The sequence below is a fragment of the Artemia franciscana genome, chromosome 8 (assembly GCF_032884065.1).
Source record: "Artemia franciscana chromosome 8, ASM3288406v1, whole genome shotgun sequence".
In the NCBI taxonomy this organism is placed as follows: domain Eukaryota; kingdom Metazoa; phylum Arthropoda; class Branchiopoda; order Anostraca; family Artemiidae; genus Artemia; species Artemia franciscana.
In genome coordinates this window covers 6,063,974-6,071,942 of record NC_088870.1, presented here as the reverse complement: position 1 = coordinate 6,071,942, position 7,969 = coordinate 6,063,974, and the positions used below count along the sequence as shown (strand labels likewise).

General features: G+C 30.7%; 2 pseudogenes; both read left to right on the top strand.

Annotated features, from left to right (window-relative positions):
• The first annotated feature begins 367 nt into the window (after positions 1-367).
• LOC136030593 (cytochrome c oxidase subunit 1-like) lies at positions 368-6,910 on the top strand (annotated as a pseudogene).
• A 139-nt stretch (positions 6,911-7,049) lies between these two features.
• LOC136030592 (cytochrome c oxidase subunit 2-like) lies at positions 7,050-7,760 on the top strand (annotated as a pseudogene).
• The last annotated feature ends 209 nt before the right edge of the window (positions 7,761-7,969 follow it).

Genomic DNA, 7,969 nt, shown 5'->3' with positions numbered 1-7,969 from the left:
AGGGTTGTAAAGCCAGGGCAAGGGATGTAATACCTTGTGGGTGTATATTCTTTTATAGAAGGAACAGTCATTTATTCTTGGTAGGAGACTGACGGGAACGGTAGTTAGAAGTTTTAGTGCCTTTTCTTCAGAGTCAGAGAGATTCGAGTGCAGCTACGCCTTCTTCTCTACCTTCAAACACAAGTTGTATTTTTCCCAGGTACATCCAATAGAAATTTTGAGACCGTCCTTTTTTTAAAATAGTTCAAACATTGTATAACATGGATTCTGGGGTTGATAGAGACCACGAGAGCCTGAAGGCGAGGGTTTTAAGCTATGCCCCTTTGAAATTTAAGGTGATTTATTTAAATTACAGAGAAGATATAAAATGCAAATTAAAGACTTTAATTCAAGTCTTGAAGAGGTTTTTGACTCTCAGACTAAATTTTCTATTGCTCTAATTGTCACTATGATAAATATGATCAATGGTAAAAACTTACCCTGGTCTGATTTAAAAAATGGGATTTAAAAACTTACCTGGTGTGATTGGTGTGAAACGTGATTTCAGTTTCTGTTTAAGAGACTGGCGTCGTCATGATTTTAAATATTTTTCGAAAGAAAAACGTAGTGTACACTCTAATTGTCGAAAAAACAAGAGAACTTAGTTTCTTTGACAATGCTGTGAAGATAATGGCTAATATAATTGTAAATCTACTGATTTTTATTTGGCTGTTACAGAAAGTGATTTTTCAAATGAAAAAAACATATATGAAATTGCTTAAATAAATCAAATTGATTCACGTGAACTTTAAAATAGGAATCAAAATAGCATAATTGACTTTACAAAGAAATATAATTAAAGTAAACTTAAATTGAATTGTAGAAAATATGACCTTAACAATGCATGCCAAGATCAGTAAAAGTTCAAGATCAGTAAAATCCTAATGATCCACCACCAGTAATCGTTGTCGATAAGAAGTTGAAGTCTAAAAGATAAAGATAGACGACTTATTGTATGAATATGTTTTATTAATGAACAAGTTTACAAGCACTATTGAAACACTTTATTTTATTGTTCTGAGATCAATATTATAAAGTTAGGAAGGGGAATGTTTTGCTATGAAGTTACTCAATATAGGATTGTCTATATAAATGCTGACAAAATTACTGTGAGTACTGCAACGGCATCAAGAAATAAAATACATCATTGTATAAAAACCACAAATTTTGTTCGATAAATCTTGTACTCGCTTCGGACCCTAAATAATAGATGTTTTTTTCGCTCAAGAAAGTTTTGACATGAGGCATGTAGAATACATATGGTAGGCTAAAGGGATCAAAAAATTCTATATTCTTTGCTTTTCGAAAGGTGTTTAGCCAATGACCCGTCTTTGCAGTTAACAGGCTACTCTTAACAATGATAGTGATATCCCTAATGCTATGTCAAATAAATCCGAGGGTTGGTAATAGAAATTAAGTTAAAACAAACTGATTATTTGATTGTTTTTCATGTTATGAAGTCTAATAGAGCACTACCATCGGGGATAATTTCCTAAAAGGATCAAATTGAATGAGCAAGATTAATACTATATTCTCTGCCAATGCCTTGGCAAAGGTGTACTCTAAACATACAGTGCCCAGACAATACTCGTATCTAAAGCACTAGACAATTCCATTACATTGATACCTTGTGTTCTTGCAAATAATGTATCGGTTATACCTTTTTCAAATATGTGCACATTTTGATCTAGAGATTGAATTGTTAATACACATAGGGCTCTATAGGATTTATTAAAGGATAAATTGTAAAGCACAATTCCATTTGTTTTACATACAAGAGAGAAAACTTACAAGAAATTTAAATTTTTTTTTGTTAAAATTGTCCATTGTCCTATAGCACTAGTACTTCTTACAAGGCCAAATCAAGTTTAGGAAGGAATATCACGATACATATACACATATATATACATATATACATATATATACAAAAACTTCTTCCCTTTCTCCTTCTGTCTTCCTTTTTTTGTGCTTGTGTTGTTGCATTGGCGATTTTTGTTTCATTATATATACATACATATATATATATATATATATATATATATATATATATATATATATATATATATATATATATATATATATATATATATATATATATATATATATATATATATATATATATATATATATATATATATATATATATATATATATATATATATATATATATATATATATATATATATATATATATATATATATATATATATATATATATATATATATATATATATATATATATATATATATATATATATATATATATATATATATATATATATATATATATATATATATATATATATATATATATATATATATATATATACATATATATATATATATATATATATATATACATATATATATATATATATATAAAATATATATATATATATATATATATATATATATATATATATATATATATATATATATATATATATATATATATATATATATTCTCAGTTTTTAGCTGCTAAATAAACTCATAAGAAAAAATACCATAGAGAATCGAAGCAAAAAGTGATACTGCAAATTTAGAGAAAAAATAATATCACAGTCAAAAGTCTGAAAAACAATACAAGGGATATTAAGCATCTAATCTCCACTAATACACGCATGCAAGTTCTCATAGACTAGTTAAAATAATCATTCTGATTCATCATTCACATAATTATTTAGAGAAAAAAATAATATCACAGTCAAAAGTCTGAACAACAATACAAGGGATATTAAGCAACTAATCTCCATTAATACACGCATACAAGTTGTCAAAGACTAGTGAAAATAAACATTTTGATTCATCATTCATATAATTATTTATAGAAAAAATAATACCACAGTCAAAAGTCTGAGAAACAATACAAGGAATATTAAGCGTCACAACGCAATTATTACAACGCAAGACCCTACTCTTACTAGTAGAAAAGTATGCCTAGAACAAAACAAGCGTGACTAAATACTACCTGAAACTAAAGTTTCCACAGCCTTAGACGGACGACCTCGGAAATGAACAAGCTTCGTAAGAATAGAAAAAGTATAAAAATCTCTACTCATTTGCTATAAACTAGGATTAGGACGTCTGAGGAAATGTTCCTGAATACATCATAAATCAATAACCAGCAACATACCTTCTAATACTCATTTTTTATTCAGCAAGCTACCGTAACTGTTCTTTGAAATATATCTCATATCTTAGTACTGTTTGGTGAAGATCTCTGGGGAATGCATGGGAAATTTAGTTTTCACTATCTAGATTGGACGGACACTTTAATTTAGTGATAAGATTGTTAGAGCTAAATTTTTATTAAGTAAGCATGAATATGAACTTGCAATTGTACGTATATGATTATTGAAGTAATGAAAAAAGATAAAAAGGTTGAAAAGGGTTTTAACCCACCCCTAAAACCTAAAATGGCCATGTAAACGATATCTAACTCTCGAACAAAACATAAAAAGACAAGAGTAATTAACAACCAACAGAAGCAGAAATAGCTAGTGCAATGTAATATAATGACATATTCTATCAAACGTGTGTAAACAAATTGATATATATATATATCATTAAATACGTAGGCTATCTCTAAGACAAGGCCCCCCTCAGACATGTTTGCTCATGCCTACATGTCTGAGGAGGGGCCTTGTTAAGGAGGCAAGCATACGTATGTCCATTTATATATTTAATATTAATTAATATTACGTTCTGAATAGTACATTTAACACTCTTTTGTTAAAATAATAAAAGAGTGGTGAATGTACGTTATTTATATCGTTCATATAATATTAAATTGTATTTAACCCTCTTAAGAGGGTTACTAGAATAACCTAGAGATATTGACTTATATTTATCCTGGAAGTTTTGTTGTTCCAAAATAAATAAAATCATTATCTCATTTAATACAACCCTCTTAAGAGGGTTTAAAATTTAATAGAGTTATAAAATTATTTGTAGTATTTTTTGTCCTAGCACTAAGTGTTAGGACCAGGAAAAAATACTACGGATAAGTTTATATCTTATTAAATGTAACTATAATAAAATATTATTTTCTTTATTTTATATCATTATAATGACGTTCTGTATAGATAAATTTGTTTCAAATTCTAAATTCAAAAACCCATAAAATCGTTAAAAATTACCTTAAAAGTTGCGTTTAATAAATTTTGTGACCCTATTTTACACGATTAATACAGTAGTTCTTGATTTTAACTCAAAAATGGCTTCTTTCGAGATGTTGCCTTTAATCCTGTAAGAAGTTGACTTTGTCTAACCTTAATTCTTCTACAAAAAAATTGTGAAATAAATAATTTTATCCCATTTTTTGGGGGGAACAGGAACAATCTGAGTTATCTCCTTGCAGGAGATAACTCAGACTGCCCCCAATTTCTCCATGAAAGTAACGAAATCAATTTTATTTTAGAGAGAGGAAAGTGACGATATGTTCATCTTTATTATATATAAACATGAAAATATTAATTAATTGAAAAAAAATTAAATGTTCAATATAAGTAAGAAGTTGTCTACTGTTAAAAATAAATAAAGTTGTTACAATAAGAGTAACATGAGAGAAGAACTCCCTCCCTCGTTACGCTTAAAAGTGAAGCTCAGCCTCGGGGGTGGGGGGAGTCCTTCTCTCATATAAGCGATAAAGAGTAAGCTAAAATAAGCTACTGGGTTCATACCCCAATGATAGAGCAATCTCTCTTTAAATTATTAAGTGGTTGTGCCTATTTTTTTCTTATATTCTTATAGTGTCTTCCCACTCCTGGTTCGGTTTGTGGCTTAGAATAGAAATAAATTCTTTAAGCTTTATTCCTATCATAATTGAAGAAAGAAAGGAAAATGGATTAAAATATTTTTTAAATCAGTCATATTTCATATTTCAGCAGAATCAGTCATATTTTTAAGCGAGTATTTTGAATCAATCATTTTCATTCTTAATTCCTTTTGCCCTACTTATTAAGATTGGTACAGCCCTATTCCATATATGAATAGTAAATATTTACTAAAATATTTACAAAATAAAAAGTCCATGTCATGAAAGGTTTTATCTCTTTTAACAATTTTTCAGAAAATAGGACCTCTTCTCAGGCTGGCTATAATAAAATTTACAAATTCTATCTTTTATTTTTATTAGAGCATTGATTGGTGGATTAGGAGAAATTAACCAATCCAATCTTCGGCTGATTATGGCGTTTTCCTCTGTTAGACGTTTATCCTGATTAATAATTAACATAATAAGATTTTTCTTAATATTCCTTTATTATATAACTTATTCAGCTATCCTGTATTTTGTAGTAATTTTACTACAACAAAAGGGGGCATATTCCCTCGCCCAAATGAATAGTAATGCCAGATTAATCTATAAAGCTTCTATTTCATTTAGTCTTCTCTCTTTAGCCAGGCTACCTCCCTTCTTGGGATTTTTTATTAAGTGAATATCTCTAGAAATAAGTATTTTATCACTTCTTCTCGTATTAACCCTTGTTGCACTTTATGAACTTTATACTTTATTTCTGGGGCTTGAGCGGGGATGGTTGGGACTTCTTTAAGAATGCTTATTCGAGCAGAATTAGGTCAACCAGGTTCCCTAATTGGTGATGAACAAGTATATAAGGTTATTGTAACAGCCCATGCATTTATCATAATTTTTTTTCATGGTTATCCAAATTTTGATCGGAGGATTCGGTAACTGACTGGTACCTATTATATTAGGGGCCACGGATATAGCCTTCCTTCGATTAAACAATTTAAGATTTTGAATACTTCCACCGCCCCTAACTCTTTTCTTAGCCAGACCTATAGTTGAAAGCGGTGCAGGAACTGGATGAACAGTATATCCTCCTCTTTCCTCAGCTATTGCCAATGCCAGACCTTCTGTGGATTTGGCCATTTTTTCTTTTCATTTAGCTGGAGTTTTTTCCATTTTAGGAGCTGTGAATTTTATTACTACTATTATTAATATACGGCCTCAATCAATATATATTTATCGTATACCTCTTTTCGTTTGGGCAGTATAAATTACAGCCGTTCTTCTCCTCCTATTATTTCCAGTCCTAGCAGAAGCTATTACTATATTATTAACTGATCCTAACTTAAATACTTCTTTCTTTGATTCCGCAGGTAGTGGAGACCCCATCCTTTATCAACATTTATTTTGATTTTCTGAGCATCTTGAAGTATATATTCTGATCTTACCTGGATTTGGAATAGTATCCCATATTATTAGTCAAGACAGAGGTAAGAAGGAAGTGTATGGTACATTATGTATGATCTATACCATACTTGCTATTGGTATTCTAGGTTTTGTTGTTTGGCCCCATCATATATTCACTGTGGGAATAAATGTAGACACTAGAGCGTATTTTACTGCTGCAACTACGAATATTGTAATTCCTACAGGAATTACGATTTTTAGATAATCGGGACCTTACACGGTTCCCAACTTACTATGACTCCTTCTATAGTGTGGGCCCTAGGATTTGTATTTTTAATCACAGTGGGAAGACTTACAGGAGTTGTACTATCAAACTCCCGAATTGATATTGTTCTCCATGATACTTATTATGTCGTTGCCCATTTCCACTATGTCCTATCAATGGGTGCTGTCTTTGCTAATATAGGAGGATTTGTATATTGATTTCTTCTAATGACTGAATTAAGAATGAATCAGTTTCTTCTTAAGGTGCATTTTTTATCATATTCTTAGGAGTGAACTTGACTTTTTTCCCTCAAAATTTCTTGGGTCCTGCCGAAATACCACGTGGTTACGCCGATTATCCTGATACGTATACTTCATGAAATGCAATTTCTTCATTAGGAAGAGTTATATCTATAATTGCTGCACTAATATTTATTTTTTGCATCTGAGAAGCCATGATCACTAAACAAATTAATATTTTTCACTTAAATTAAGATCAAGGGTGGAATGAAATCATCCTCACCCATCCGCTGATCAGTCTTATGAAGAAATTACTGTAATCGCTACATTTTAAAGTGGCAGAAACATATGCGCATTGTATTTAAGCTCCAAAGATGGGTAACCCCTTTAAAAGTGTCTCAATGATTCCAACTAGGCTTACAAAGTGGGAACTCAGCTCTCATAGAACAACTTATTTTTGTCCATGACCATGCTTTATGAGTAGTAATCTTAATCACTTCTCTTATCAGCTTTTTCTTAGCTGCTTTATTTTCTAATAAGTTTCTCAATCGTTATCTACTTGACGGTCAAGCAATCGAGACGGTTTGAAGGGTTATTACTGCTATTATTTTAGTAGCTATTGCCCTACCTTCTATTCAACTTTTTTATTTAATTGATGAAATTCATAATCTTGCTCCAACTATTAAGGTAACAGCACATTAATGATACTGATCTTATGAATACTCTGATTTTGATGATATTCAATTTGATTCATATATGATCCCTTCAAATGAACTTTCTGCTGGTATATATCGTTTACTTATCGCTTACGTTTATCGCTTAAGTCTGATGATTACTTCAGATGACGTTCTACATTCGTGAGCCGTGCCATCTCTAGGTATTAAGATGGATGCAATCCCAGGTCGACTTAATCAGTCCAGATTTCTAGTAAATATACCCGGAGTGTTTTATGGACAATGTTCTGAAATTTGTGGATCTGGACATAGTTTTATACCTCTTGTGACTGAAGCTGTTGGAGAAAGAGACTTTCTAAAGTGACTTGAGTTACAAATTTCATAGGGTGGCTGAAGGTCAAGCGGTAGCCTCTTAAGCTCTTTTATGGTAATTACCCCCTATGGTATAGAGACTTAGTTTATTAATAAATATAAGTTGTCAACATTGAGAAGCCAGCGGTAGTCTCTTATTCCTCAAATAATGCCGCTTCCTTGAGTTATTGGAGGGCACCTAGACCCCCTCCCACGCTCATTTTTTCATAAATTCAACGGATC